At 40.1% G+C, this 15,482-nt stretch overlaps 1 protein-coding gene across 12 annotated transcripts in view; it reads right to left on the bottom strand.

Annotated features, from left to right (window-relative positions):
• LOC119243609 (uncharacterized) overlaps positions 1-15,482 on the bottom strand; it is a 782,255-nt gene that overhangs the window by 460,832 nt on the left and 305,941 nt on the right. For all 12 annotated transcript variants that reach the window (XR_008551531.1, XR_008551536.1, XR_008551535.1 and 9 more), the window contains exon 6: positions 11,600-11,821. The gene's annotated coding sequence lies outside the window, so the exon portion shown is untranslated. The remainder of the gene's footprint in view (positions 1-11,599; positions 11,822-15,482) is intronic.

Raw genomic sequence — 15,482 nt, 5'->3', positions numbered from 1 at the left:
ACAAAAAATGAGAGTCACCACCTTGTAAATTCAGGCATGTTTCCCAACATGTCTTGCTTATCATTTTCTCAAAACAAGAGTACTAACAAAATAACTGTGAGAATGAAATGAAATTTTATTGAAGTGCTAGGCACTTCATTCCATTGACCTCAAGTGTACAAGAACTGGATTAATAGCTATTTTCTGTCACAAATTCCTTGTATCAAAGCTCAAGCAGAAACCCTGATTTTGTAACTGACAGACAGCACCCTCTCCCCACCTCCCTGCTCCAGACCACCCCACCTGAGGTTCTTCCCCTGACCTGCAGCAGGACTCTGTGCTAACTGCCAGCCGGCCCTCTGTTCAGAGACAAACAGTGCTCATTTCTTCTATTGCTTGAAGGGCGTTAGTCTTTGCTTCTCAGCTCCCCTGTCCTTTCCACTACTGACTCATCACTCAGGTTGGTGACTGGATTCACTGTCCCTGTTTTCACACAAGACACCTGTTCAGTGAGGAAATACACGTCAGCTCCACTAAAGCCCCCCTTTGTGAGGCTGGAGGAACCAGGTTTAAGGAGCCAGGTCAGTTGTATTTCCTAAGATTTCTCAAAACCATCTATCTCATTTGCATTGCTATGTCCAGTGTTCAGCTTAGGTGGGAGACATCACTTCCCTCACTAGAATCATTGACTCATAACAGGTCTCATTGTAATCAGTCTTAGCAGCCTCTATTCATTCTCCACAGAGGCACCCATACCTAAAGTGCTAATCTAACGATCTCATGGTTACAAGCCTGAATCACACCACAAAGTATAAAGCAAAATATGCAAACCAATCATAGTCCAAGAGCTGTTCCAGCAATCCATTACTAAGAAAGAACAAAAACGGGGAGTAAGCACAGCAAATCTTTTCTACAATTTAACATAGCCATGCTATCTAAGCACATGATTTTATATTTTATAAATTTATCAGTTCACATCATATTAGAAGTTTATAAAATAATAAAAATGGTCCACAGATAGTTGAGAAGCCCTAATCTAGTCTTAACAAGATGTACAAAATCATTGCCATCGTGGACCTCCCTGGTGGTGCAGGTGGTTGAGCGCAGCGCTGTGAGGCCGTCCACAGCCTCTGCAGCACCGGTTCCATCCTGCCAGCAAGGGAGATATCCACATGGCGTGGAAGACCTCTCCTGTCTCACCCGCTGCTCCCCTCAGCAGTGTATTTCATCAGTCTGCCTGTTCTGTTCCCCACTCTGTCTCTGGTGAGTCCTCTCACCCCGGTTCTTGTATGCATGAATAAATAAATCTTAAATTAAAAAAATCATTGCCATTATTTTCTCCAGCTCTGTTTTATTCCTTTCCAAATCAGAATTTTTAGTTCACTTATTGTTCATCAATAGAGTGATTAAAATATGGACAGAAGTCAGACAGCAGAGGTCCAAATCTCTGCTGTCACAGGCTGCCTTGGGGAAGTTCTCTCAACATTCAGAGCCTCAGTTTGCTCATACATACAATTAGAAGAGTACCAGTGGCCTCATATGTTTGCTGGGGAGATGAAATGGTTAATATATCACTTAAATTAGTGTCTGACACACAATAAACATTAAATAAATGGTTTTTTGTTTTTCATTATTTTCACCTCCAATACTTTCCGGTGTGTTGCCTTCCTTCAGGGTTCCATCTGGCTGATTTCTAACCAACCATGAAGACAGGTAAGACTTCACTTCCCCCCAAAAGCCTTTTTCATTCTTCTAGGCTGTTTTGTGTTCCATTAGCACCCTGAACCAATGCCTCTATCACAGCATTTCCTGCAGGTTATAGTACTTCTTTCTACATGTCTGTTTCTCCTCTACCATGATGAGAACTTGACACACATAAAATGCTTATAACACAGCTCGTAAACCTACATATTTGCCAGATTCCATTTGGGTCATTTCAAAGATCCACGTTCACATTATTTTCCCGTTTCAGTCAGACATTGCTTCTGAAAGAGAACCAGAGAGAAGAGCCCCTGCTGGGACCTGTGTATGAGAACTCAGGGCAGGGATTCTTGGCTTTGTCTGCCTGCACTTAGCAGTGGCGTTGGGAACAGAAACAGACTGCATAAAAATTCCAAATAAACTTGACCCAATAAAGGTTATGCACAACTTGGCCATGCAGAAAATATGTCTCTTTTCTCATTTGGTTCTTCTATATTGTTAATAATACAAACAGGGATAAGAACGAGATTTACAGTTTTTTTAATTATTAATTCATTTTCCACTTTCTATTATGCTTTTGATCATAAGTAGGGTTATTTAGGGAAGCAAATAAAAGCTCTAGATTTTAAACTATACTAAAAAAAATGAGCCATCCATTAAAAATGGTGGTATCTTTCAGTAATTAATTAGATTCAAGGGTGACAGTGTTTTCAAAGACTTCTACTCTCATTATAGAAGTTAAAATCCCAATTATCAGTGACCATGTTAAAAAAAAAAAAACCCTGGCACTCAAACACCATTAATAATCATAATGAAATCTCACATGTTAGCAGTGCTACCGCAAGCCTCATCATAATCGTCATTAAATAGACTGAAAGAAAACAAAGAGAAGTCTGGTACAGATAGCTCAAAAATGACTGAAGACCATGCAAATTACAGTGGAGTTACAGGTGCAAGGCTATGAAGAAATGAGGCCTCTGAGGAAAAAGGAAACAAAACAGAAAATACAATCAACTCTCTGGATAGAGTACCTATGGAGGAGACTGCAAAAAATTGCAAATAACCTAAAATATTTTAACTAATGATCTCAAGCTTTCTTATACCATTAATCTATTGTGAAAGGGATGAAAAAATAACTGTGGAGTCGAGCTTAAGCCCTTGCCTGTGGCCTTCCAGGTATGACTGGGAGGCAGGTGTGTAAAATGACCCAAAGTGCAGGAAGAGAGAAGGATCAGGAGGCTTTGAATCCAGCAGAGCCACAGTCGGAATTCTGCGCGTTAAAGCCATTTCCTATCTAAATATTCCCAGGTCACATTGACAACATTTTGTAGGAAGGTTTAAAGGAAAGAAAACTGGAATTCTCAAAGTCACACCTAAAAGAATATTGATACTGCACATAATTTTCTTCGAAAACAGGCTCTTTTAATTGCTAGTTTGAGCCATTTCCAAAAAAAATATTTAATGATGCATTTTTAATTAATTTATTTTTTTAACTTTTATAAATTTTATTTTTATATTCCCCATACAATTTCAACCCCCTTATTTTGACCCCAGTCCTTCCCCTCCCCGCCCCCCACTCGTCATAGAATGTGTCTGGTTCATAGTTTTGGTTGATTTTGATTTTCACTTTCTTATAGTTATTCATTTTCCTGGTCCCTTATTTAAGCTTTCTAGATTCCTGCTATGAGTAAAAATGGCAAACAGGGCCTCCCCGGTGGCGCAGCGGTTGAGCGCTGGGCTGCAAAGCTGCCCACAGCCTCTGTGGCATCAGTTCAATCCCCAGCCACCAGCGAGGGTCCCACATGGCACGCAGACCTCTCCTGCCGCCCGCTGCTCCCCTCAGCAGTGTACTTCGGTCCTTCTGCCTGCTCTGCTCTCCCCTCTGGCTCTGGTGAAGTCTCTCATCCTCCCGCACTTCTGACTGTACCCAGTGCATGTATAAATAAATAAATAAATCTTAAAAAAAATGGCAAACAGCAAAAATACTAAGCAAAATAATTTTAACGGCTTATTCTGTAACATGAAGGAGGGTATTGAAAAAGTGCAGACAACCAAAAGAAAGGCATCTGAATAACAGAAAAATCTTACTGGTGGGATTTCAACAGAAATTCTTCTTCTTCTCTGTCTATATTTAGGGATATTTATTAAACGCCTTTCAGTACATCACCACTAAAAAGGCATTTTACACCAGAGATTCTTGCAGCTGGCTGGTGCAAATATTAATTTGCGCTACAGGATCAGCACACCTCAAGGGCTTTAGTATTATGTGGATCTGTTCAGATGCAAATAATACTCCTCTAGAGAAACAGGAATGTGGCAGCTGGAATTTGATGAGATCAAGGGGGAAGAAATGTGTACATTAAAAACTAAATGTGGAAAAATTTCAGGTGAAGAGACCATGCTCCTTATAAAATTAGTTTAGCAACCTTAATATCAGTCAGAAACAATACAGTACCAACACAAGTTATTGATGTCAAGAAGGCCATCATTCTTAAGATAAATGAGATCCAACAAGGTGGGGAAAAAATATCAACCAAAACAGAATGGAAATACAACTTAAGTCATTCCTAAGGGTGTCACCCCAAAAACTAGGTAAGTAAGGCAAGGTAAAAACAAAGCCATCACCAGTTCATTTCTTTTCAATTACTAAAACACCATGGTAAACCCCAAAAACAAACAAAAACAATAGACCTATGAGATTTTTAACAGTTGCTGAATCGCTTAGAAAAAAAAGATGCATTACATTTATTCAAGCTTCCTGCTTGTGGGTAAACACTCAGGGATTTCTGTTCATTTTCTCTTCCCCAACAGGACATTTATCATTCTTGTACATATACACTTAAGCCCTTTTCCTTTTGTTTGCATAAACCAATTCCCAAAAGTTGGTCAAAGGTATGTGAGCTACGATAGCTTGATACTTTTTTTTTTTCTTGATGACCGTGTGTGAGGGATGTGGGGAATCAAAAGAATTAAATTAGTAATGGGCTGGTGGGTATTAGAATTCAGCAACATCATAAAATAGACTTCCAGGAGAACCTTAAATTCAGCAGTTCCTGTTTACTAAGTACTCTTTCCTTATGAACAGGTAAGTGTGGTTTTACAAATAAACAAATGTTCCTGACATCAAGGTCAAAGTGTATGTAGGGTAAGGAAAAATGTCAGGCTTTTGTGCCCTCCCACCATCAGGAGAGATGATGGATCCTTGTCCTCAATGCATGCCTGATGGCGGGCACCCGGAGTAGGGTGTGGGCATAGGTAGATGGGATTCACCTGGGCTAAGACTGTGCTTTTAAGGGCGGCGACACAGGGACGCCAGCAGCAGCAGAAGCCGAAGAGAAGCTGAGCGAGAAGCAGAAGCAGAGAACGCCAAGAGCCCAGAGAGAGTGCGGATTTGCTGGGAGCTGGGAAGCCTGCCAGCCTCCCGGCCCCCAGCACCCCTGCCTGCCTTGTACCTGGTAATCCCAATAAAAGCCTGCAAAACCACTGAGGACTCTGACTCCTCCTTTACCCGGTCTGCATGGGATCAGAAAACCTGCACCGTGTCCAGTCCAGCCCTTTACAGTGTAATATTTAAAATCTGACACATATTGATAAATTTTAGGATGTCACACAAAGACTTCCATAAACAGACTTCTTTCTAACTCCACTCATTTTCCTTCTCTTCGTCAGATTTATCCTATGCTTCAGCCATATCCACACACTATAGTTCAACTAGATATCATACTTTTACACAAGTTACTTACCCCATGAAGACACTTTCCTTTGCCGGGAACATTCACCTGCTTCCACCCCCTCCTCCATTTTTACTCTACTAGTAACTCAGAAGATCCTGCTAACGCTTGTGCAGGACTTCAAAACAAATTTCAGGTGAAAATGATTCTAGTGGCAATTAAAACCACATGCTAGTCCAGTGTGGGGGCGGGGAACCACCACCCAAAGCAATTCTCTGACATTGTCTATGAGGAAATAGCACCAGAGTCACAGTTTAAATCCTCAGGCTAAGCCTCCCTGGTGGCGCAGAGGTTGAACGCTGGGCTGCAAAGCTGCTCACAGCCTCTGCGGCGCCGGTTCAATCCCGGCCACCAGTGAGGGTCCCACATGGCGTGCAGACCTCTCCTGCCGTGCCCACTGCTCCCCTCAACAGTGTACTTCGTCAGTCTGCCAGTTCTGTTCCCTGCTCTGGCTCAGGTGAATTCTCTCACCCTCCCACGCTTCTGACTGTACCCAGTGCTTGTATAAATAAATCTTTTAAAAAATAAAAATAAAATAAATAAAAAATAAATAAAGCCTCAGGCTGACAAAACTGCACCCTGCCCCACCCCCAATGGAGCCAACAATGACAAATGCAGGTTGTCATCTGAGCCTCTACAGGTCAAAGATATACCGATGCCCACTATTTCTACTCCTCGGGTTCAATGAATTTGCTACAGTGGCTCACAGGACTCAGAAACATTTGACCTACTGGATTACAGGTTGCTGATATATATTCATCAGAGCAGTTCATTATAAATACTTTATAGAACTCAGGAACAGGCAGATGGTAAAGTTGTACATGGGGTAAGGTAAAAAGAAAGGATGCCCCTCCACTCCCTTTCAAAGTCACCACTATCCCAGTGTAGGGTAAGGAAAAATGTCAGGCTTTTCTGCCCTCCCGCCATCAGGAGAGATGATGGATCCTTGCGGTCCTGAATGCAGGCCTGATGGCGGGCACCTGGAGTAGGGTGTGGGCATAGGTAGATGGGATTCACCTGGGCTGAGACTGGGCTTTTTAAGGGCGGCGTCACAGGGACGCCAGTAGAAGCCGAGAAGAGCAGAAGAAGCCGAGAGAGAAGCAGAGAAGGCCTGAGAGCCCAGACAGAGTGAAGACTTGCTGGGGGCTGGGAGGCCTGCCAGCCTCCCGGCCCCCAGCACCCTTGCCTGCCATGTACCTGTAATCCCAATAAAAGACCTGCAAAAAACCACTGAGGACTCTGACTCCTCCTTTACCCGGTCTGCATGGGATCAGAAAACCTGCACTGTGTCCTGTTCCTGACTTTACACCCAGGATCTCCACAAGTTCACCAAGCAGGAAGTTCTCTAAACACTGTCCTTTCGGGTTTTTCTAGAGGCTTCGTTACTTAGGCATGATTGACCAAATCATTGGCCAACAATCACTGGGCTTAATCTCAGCCTCCCTCCTCTCCTGGAAATCAGGTGGTGGAAGTAAAAGTTCTAACCCTTCGATTGCAAGGATGGATCCACTGACAGCCAGTCCCATGCTAGTGTTTTCTCAAAGTTACCCCTTGAAATAACAAGACACCTTTATCACTCTCACCACAGAGAGAATTGAAGGGTTTTAGAAGTTCTGCACCAGAAACAGAAGGAAGACCAAATACTTATTTCTTATTCTAAGATCACAAGGTGCCATTCTTATAGAAGTTCAACACGACATCATCTGGGTCAGAGGGCATGCCACCGTATTCTAATGCTTGAATGTCTTGTCTGTCTCCCTCACTGACTGACTCATTGAAGACAGTTTTTGGGTTGTTTTTTTTTTTTTTTGGTCTCCGATAGCATAATACTTAATATAGTGTACTTTTAGAGAAGTTTTATACTTCACTGCATAAGAGTCATAAGAAAGAAGGCCAAGAACAGTAACTGAACACCTACATCTACAGGATGAGTAGAAAAAAACCTAAGTGTTTGAAAAGAGTCCTTAAAGAAGTAGCAAAGCAGGAAAGAATAGAGCTGTCAGCTATTAATTAGAGCGTCAGGGTAGAGGAGTAACATTGTCAAATGCTGCAGGAAGATGGTGCAAGAAACAGAAAGAAAAAAATGACAGGTAATAAAGCAGCCCAAAGTGAGCCTACTTAGCTGTGCAGAGGACACTTGAGGAGTTAGAATGAGGTCATTAATCTTAAGAAGAAGGAAATGGGAAACTGAAATGGAGGCTGATAAACAACCAACTAGAAGGGGTGTGAAGTAGTGCAGTATGCTAATGGAAGCCAAGCTGGGCAGCTATGTCACAGCCCCACCCATTCACCACATCCCAGCAACTCCCAACCCCAGCTCCTCGCCTCAGAATTACCCTTAGACAATGTATTATAAGCCAAAAGAAAAAACTTTATTCTCTCTCTGGAAATCATCCTAGACACTGTCCTTATCAATGGCACTTTCTACCCTAAGAAATGTTTACTCATCATCGTTATTACTTACTAAGGTCTGATTCATTGGTTATAAGAAAATAAAATAAGAATTAGTAATAATAGGAGAATACAGTTTGCACGGCAGCTACACTTGATGTGCTGTGCTAAAAAGACAGGGATATTTATGAAGAGTTAATTGAAAAATGCATTTATATAAAACATTCGGTGTATTTATTCATGTCAAGGAATTATATACATTGCTTCAAAAATATTTTAAAGATGAAATGATATCAATGGATAAACTTTTCTTTAAACATGATAGCATTATAGTCTCCCTGGTGACAAACAGTGGAAATGAAACGTAAAGGAAAATTCTCAGAGGGAATGATCCCAGATCAGGAAAATCAATTCTACTAGGCAAAGTATAAAATTGTTCTTTTTAATTATTAAGCTTCATGTTTTGGGGCCTCCCCTGGTGGCTCAGGTGGTTGAGCACCATGCCATGAAGCTGTCCGCAGCCTCTGCAGCGCCGGTTCAATCCGGGCCTGCTGGCCAGTGAGGGTCCCACATGGTGTGGCAGACCTCTTCTGTCTCGCCCACTGCTCCCTTCAGCAGTGTATTTCGTCAGTCTGCCTGTTCTGTTCCCTGCTGTCTCTCACCCTCCTGCGCATCTGGCCTGTACCCTGGTTCTTGTAAAAATAAATAAATAAATCTTTTTTTTTTAAAAATCTTCATATTTTGCAGATAATAATGTCTTCTATAGAAATGCAGATACATAAAAACTGGAGTATTCCTATGTGATATAGAAAATGACATTAGTATTGATATGTTTTCCTTTACTGCAAATTCTAGTAGCTAGAGCTTTCACACTGAAGCCTACCCCCATTATTATTAAAATATTCATAGTGTAGTTCTTACTTCCTTTTAGAAAGAGCATAAGTCAGAGACCACCATGTACTTTCTGATAAACTCTACACACCACAACCTATGATTGAAATCGGCTAACTAAAAGGAACACTTTCCAGTAGATTGTGGTAGAGAACGCTGAACGCTATAGCAGTGGGAGAACTACAGTGACTGTGCCCGAGGAGAGAAATCCTATACTGTCAAAAAATCAACAAGGATGTAAGAAAAAGATACTTCATTACAAAATAAATTAATTTAAAAACAATAGAAGGAGCGCTCTCATAAACAATCTCCAATCTCTTGAGAAGGAAAGTGGTCTTCCTTCACTTTCTGTAGAACTCCCTAAGTACAGAACAGCTTGATGCAACATAGTCATTTAACACAGAAGATAAGAAATATCAAACATAAAGTGGGGGGCCTCCCTGGTGGTGCAGCGGTTGAGCGCTGGGTTGCGAACCTGCCCGCGGCCTCTGCAGCGCCAGTTCGATCCCCGGCTGCTCCCCGGCCACCGGAGGAGGGTCCCACATGGCGCGCAGACCTCTCCTGCCGCCCACTGCTCCCCTCAGCAGTGTACTTCGGTCCTTCTGCCTGCTCTGCTCCCCGCTCTGGCTCTGGTGAATTCTCTCACCCTCCCGCGCTTCTGACTGTACCCAGTGCATGTATAAACAAAACAAACAAACAAACAAATAAATAAATAAAACATGCCTCTATAAATAAAAAATAAAATAAAAAAAAATTAAAAAAAAAAAAACATAAAGTGCATTTTTGTACTTTGTGTTAAGTGAGAAAAGCTTACCATAAAAAGAAATTAACCAATGTCCTTTGATTCAGTGTCTTAAAAATGCACCAATAGCAAAAGAAACTGGTGGGGGAAAAAAAAACTTTAAAAAAAATCACAATTTTCCTGAAATAATCAAACCACACAAACATATTGCAAAACAGTCAAAACTGGTATTTTGAGATTATTTTAGATTTGTTGTCTGCCTACTATACCTCCCTATTTAATGAGTAAAAGAGAATTCAGAAAACGCATTTTAAGATAATTTTTGCTGACACTAGGCATTTTGACAATTGGTAATCTAATTGCTTCATTATCCTTAAAATATATTTTACAGCCACAGCTCCATTCTTGTGTGATTTCTATTTTTTAAATAAATTTTATTTTTTGGAGAAGTTTTAAGTTCACAGTAAAATGGAGCTGAATCATGAGATTTTCATGATCTGGATCATCTCTTTTGCGCTTGGGAAAGTTTTTAATTTGTACTCTCCTGAAACTAAGTGCAAAAAAAATTCATTTTACTTTTTTTTTTTAATCTTCAGGTTTAGATCTTGCTTGAAATGGTCAATTTTCTCACTGTCAACGCATTATATATAAGAGACAGTTTCTTGGAATCATAGAAACTGGAGAATCTTAGAGAGAATTATCATGAAGCTTCCCTCAACATTTTATCTTGCACAGTTCAGACAACATTGCTCCGTATTGCATATAGAGTCATAACTCTCTTCCCTTAGAGAATTAGGCTGCTACTGAAGAATAGCAATGCCAAATCCTCATGGAGTTTTACCGAAATAATTTGTACCATAGAACCACTGGAAATAAAAATATGCTGACGTCTCCCCAATCCTGGCCTGTTCACATAATTTAAGTGTCCTTGGAGAAAGGAATTAATGGCCAAAAAGACAAAAATGGAAAGAAAGAGAAGTATGAGGAAAACATACAGAGTTAGACATGGCTATCAAGAAAGAGTGAAAGGAGTTCTGGTGAAAGAAAAGTTTGGCTGAGACAAGTTAATTAAATTAAGCTTACAGAGAGTCGATCAGTTTGGCATTGATAACTTCTATGCAGAATTTCAAGACAGAAGTGAGAACTAAGGTGAAAGGAAATGAAAGAGACTGACAGTAAAGATAGAAAAAATAAGTGTGACTTTCTATGCTTCCTCTGAGTGAATTAAAGAATTTTTAGAAACATGAACTCCCAAGGACAAAGAGGGGAAAAAAAAAGTCACATCTGAGAATTGTCAACCAGGTTTTGACAATGGGTAGCAGACAGTGAGGTCAACTGATCCAGCACAGAGAAAACTAATAACTAAGTTCACGTTGAGCATGATGAACAGATGAAGGAAGCTGTCTAGACAGCATAAATCTCCCTGAAAGAATCAGAATTTGGGGTATGGCCTGAGGGGGTACAGAAAATTAGGAGTAGCTCAGTTTAAAGTCTACATAAAAGAAGTTACCTTGCCCAGAACTCCCTCTTCATCCCCCTCTAAAAACTAAGTATATATATGATGGCATATTCCCAGCCAATGCTCCAAACACCCGAAAAAGAATCACAAATTAAAGCCACATGTGTTTTCAGTACACATCAATTAGAATGACTACAATTTTTAAAAATTGACAATACCAAGTTAAGGAAATCGGAAAATCTACATATTGAAGGGAAACTTAGTATTATAAAAACTTGAGGAAACATTTCGACAGTTTCTAGAAAATTAAATATATCTTATGACCCAGCAATTCTATTCCTAAGTACCCAGGAGAAATAAAAATAGACATCCATACAAACATTTGTAAGGAATATTTTTAGTAATTGTTTTCATAATAACCTACCACAGAATTATCCCAAATATTCAGTAAGAATTGAATGACTAAGCAAATTATGACATTGTCACCTGTCTAGTAACCATAAGTTTCTGTCCCTGCCCTATTTCATCCTTGTTCTGCAACTGTTTGTCTTTTCTTGCAGAAAAATACAGCTGACACCAAGATGGAGATACAAATATGACTAAGATTAAGCCATAACTTCATTGAACATAGTGAAAAGCACACCTACTGGGGCCATGACGGATACGGTCAACACCAAACTTGGAAGAAAAAGGGGCTTTAATTACCTATATAGCAGAAATCCTGCTCACACAGATCCTTTAGCCTCTCCTCTTTTTTGTCACCCATATAAGTATCATTCTTCTCTGCAGCTCAGTGAGATGACCTCTGTGACATCATCCACCATGTTCTCAGGTTTGCTGGTTCCTGATTAAACTTGTTTTCCTTTCACCAACTCTTGTCTCTCTGGTGTGTGTTTTAAAGTGTCAAGCAGCCAGACCCCAAAACTCCTGTAACATTATAACAAAATAATGGAAAGGTAATGAGTAATAAAGATACAGATGAATTATGAAAACAACAGCATGAATGAGTTAAAAATAATTATATAAGAAAAAAGGGCCTCCCTGATGGCACAGGCAGTTGAGCGCAGCACTGTGAAGCTGTCTGAAGCCTCTGCAGCACCAATTTGATCCCGGCAGGCAGGCGAGGATACCACATGGCGAAGCAGACCTCTCCTGTCTCGCCTGCTGCTCCCTCAGCAGTGTATTTTGTCAGTCTGCCTGTTCTGTTCCCTGCTCTGTCACTGGTGAATCCTGTCACCCTCCCGCACATCTGGCCTGTACCCTGGTTCTTGTATAAATAAATAAATCTTTAAAAAAAAATTAAGAAAATGATGGCAAGGCCTCCCTGGTGGCGCAAGGGGTTAAGACACAACCTATGAAGCTGCCCACAGCCACTGCATCACAAGTTCGATCCCCGGCCAGGGAGATACCCACATGGCAGAGCAGACCTCTCCTGACTCGCCCGCTGCTCCCCTCAGTAGTGTATTTCGTTAGTCTGCCTGTTCTGTTCCCTGCTCTGTCTCTGGTGAATCCTCTCACCCCTCACACTTCTGGCCTGCACCCCAGTTCTTGTATGTATAAATAAATAAAACTTTAAAAAAGAGAGAAAAAGATGACAGTCACAAAAGAGTATATATTTTATCACTCCAATTACCTGAAAATCTTTAAAAGTCAAGACTAATCAATAGAGAAAGAAAACAGATATTTGATGTTGCCTATGACAGCAGTTAAGATGGGAATTGAGTATAGATGGTTATGGGGACTTCTTGGGACAATGTAAATCTTTGGTGTAGTAGTGACTGCATCATATATATCTATATTCAGAGGAATATATGTTTGTCATTAAAACTAAGTTGTTTTTAAAATGAGTACTTTTATTATACATAATTTATACTTCTGTAATGTTGATTGTTAAAAATATTTGTAAGTTGTAATCCGTATTGTTTTCTTCAATCACTTAGACATTTGTATTTGTGTGTGTGGCTTTACCTATTTATTTTCATGTCATTATTCATTTTTGGACAACATTTAATTTCTCCCCTCCGTGTAATCCTTATAAAACTCCCACCACCAGAAACATCTTTGAGGGCTCATCTCTGGAAGCAAAGAAAACGCAGGAAGAGATAAACAGCTGGGACTACAACAAATAATTACATTTATGATAGAAGAGATGAAAGTATGTTTAAAAACTGAAGGAAACATGCCTCTGGGAACCATATTTGCATGAGCAGAAGGAGGTAAAATGATAGAATGTGGTCTTTGACTTAATGGGAAGGTTAAAAATCCAAAGTAGAAAGGGTAAGCCGTACTAGCTACCTATTTAGTCACCATTCAATTTATATCACACTATGTTCTTAGACCCCATATACATTATCTCAATTTTCATGATCATTATAACTTTATAATATAGTCATTATGATTCTGGTTTGACACATAATAAATCTAGAATTCAGAGATTAACAGTTTCCACAAGGTAACACATCTACTAAGTAGGGTTATTTCAATTACTTTATGAATTTCCTTTTGCTAGAAAACAAATATTATTTGTTTTGTTTCTTTCTTTATCTACTCACAGTAATCAATCCCCACAATATTATTTCCAATCAGCTGTATACTGTGCCCTGAGTATAACCAGGATCTGGGCTTAAAGACCTAATAACAGCGTAAAAATAGGGCCATCTTTGTTAGTAACTTTTGATAAGTAAATTTAATTTATATACATTTAGGTATTCAAGTCCTAAATTTCAAGCAAAAATGCCTTTTTAAGTATTTTGGAGTCATAATATGAAAGAGAAATAAACACCTTTTCAGGGCACAGATGAAGTACTCACTCCTTTTGTTTCTTCTAGATTGACAATAAACAAGCATCAGACAAATTGATAAGAGAAAAAATCAAAAAGAAGCTTAATATAAAAGCATGCATTCTTCCTGAATACATGAGAACCAACAAACTTCTTCAGCTATCATCTTAATAAGAGGGAGGTTGGGTGGGAGAAAACGGAAGGTCAGCTAGGGAGTTTATCAAGGAAGGCACAATAAATAAAAGAATGCAGATAGAAGTTCTGCCTTGTCCATGGAAAAGTGATATGGAAATTAAGTCTTTCAAGCACAGTAAGGGAGATGCCACTACAGACAAACCTTTATATGTAAGTGTCTTTTTTTAAAGCAACCTCCACCCAACCTTCAGAGAGCTTCCATGAAATCAACCTTCTGCCAAAAATAGACATGTGTTAAGGGGCCTCCCTGGTGGCGCAAGGGGTTAATACACCACACTATGAAGCTGTCTGCAGCCACTGTAGCACGAATTCAATCCCGGGCCTTGGAGCTGACCCACATAGTGCAGCAGACCTCTCCTGTATTGCCCGCTGCTCCCCTTGGCAGTGTATTTCAGTACATCTGCCTGTCCTGCTCCCTACTCTGTCTTTGGTGAGTCCTCTCACCTCCCGCATCTCTGGCCTGCACCCCCAGCTCTTGTGTGCATAAATAAAAATATTATAACCATTGATTTAGACCCAGAGAAAAAAAGAAATGGCTCATGAAATGGATTTGTTCTCAACACTGAAAAGAATAAGACCTATATACAATGAACACTGGGCATTCCAGCAGTAGCTTCCAGTGGGTGCCAAATAAGACACTGATAGGACACAAAGACCACCCGTGGTATTTTACTATGAATGTGTTGAATATTTTGAAGGCTGCCACTTGCCCAGAAAAAGGTAGAAACAGTAATGGAGATCATTAGAACTTTGCAATATCACTTTTTATAGTAGTAGAGGGAGGAGATGGCAAAGGCAAAAACAAACTAACATGAAGAGGCTTGATTCTCCCTGCTAAAATAAGGGCAGAGGTTGCCCTTCCCTTTCACAGCATTTGCTTTAGAAAACTTGTAACTTTTTTCTCTTTTGTAAAGGGATAGAAACCTCTTTAAAAATGAGGTAAATCTCTTGCCACCTTTAAGACCCAGGAAATCATTTCTCAAGGACCTGGGGGCCATCTCTTCGCAATGAACCATCAAAGGAAACAGGCCCCGATCTGGTGGTTTCTGCAAATGCAGGAGTTCAGCTCCCAAGTTCCAAAACTTGCTCTCCTCATTAGATATAGGAGATACTTACTTTTCCTTTGAATAAAGCCAGTATCAAACACCGATGGTCACTTCAATTACCAAGTGAATCTAGGGTGAGCTACATGGTGCTGACAAGTTCTCTTACTTGAGGCCTAGATAATGCTTATCTTGAGAACATGTGGATGATAACTTGTATCTGGCTATAGACAATAGTGATGTTTCTGTACGTCATCGCTCTGTGGTTGCGTGAAATGGACATCACAATCTGGTTTAACGCTTATTCAATCATAAAATCATTTTCTTTCTCTTCCACCTCTGTAGAAATTTTTTTTTCTGAATTTGGAGGAGATTTTGCTTGTGTTGGGGAATTTTATTTCCCTGGCAGTGGTTCATGATTAAGTCTGTGTTTTCCACATCTGGATGCCAGCTTTAAAATATTTATTTCTGATTTTCCTGAATTTCCAGTTAGCAAAAGCATATATTTCTGGTTAAATTTCACTATCTCAGACAGACACATAAAGACAGACTGAAAATCCAGAAAAGAAA

Source organism: Talpa occidentalis, unplaced genomic scaffold, assembly GCF_014898055.3.
Source record: "Talpa occidentalis isolate TD23 unplaced genomic scaffold, MPIMG_talOcc4v2.1 talOcc4.13, whole genome shotgun sequence".
NCBI classification, from domain to species: Eukaryota; Metazoa; Chordata; class Mammalia; order Eulipotyphla; family Talpidae; genus Talpa; species Talpa occidentalis.
This window is presented reverse-complemented; position numbering and strand designations above follow the sequence as displayed.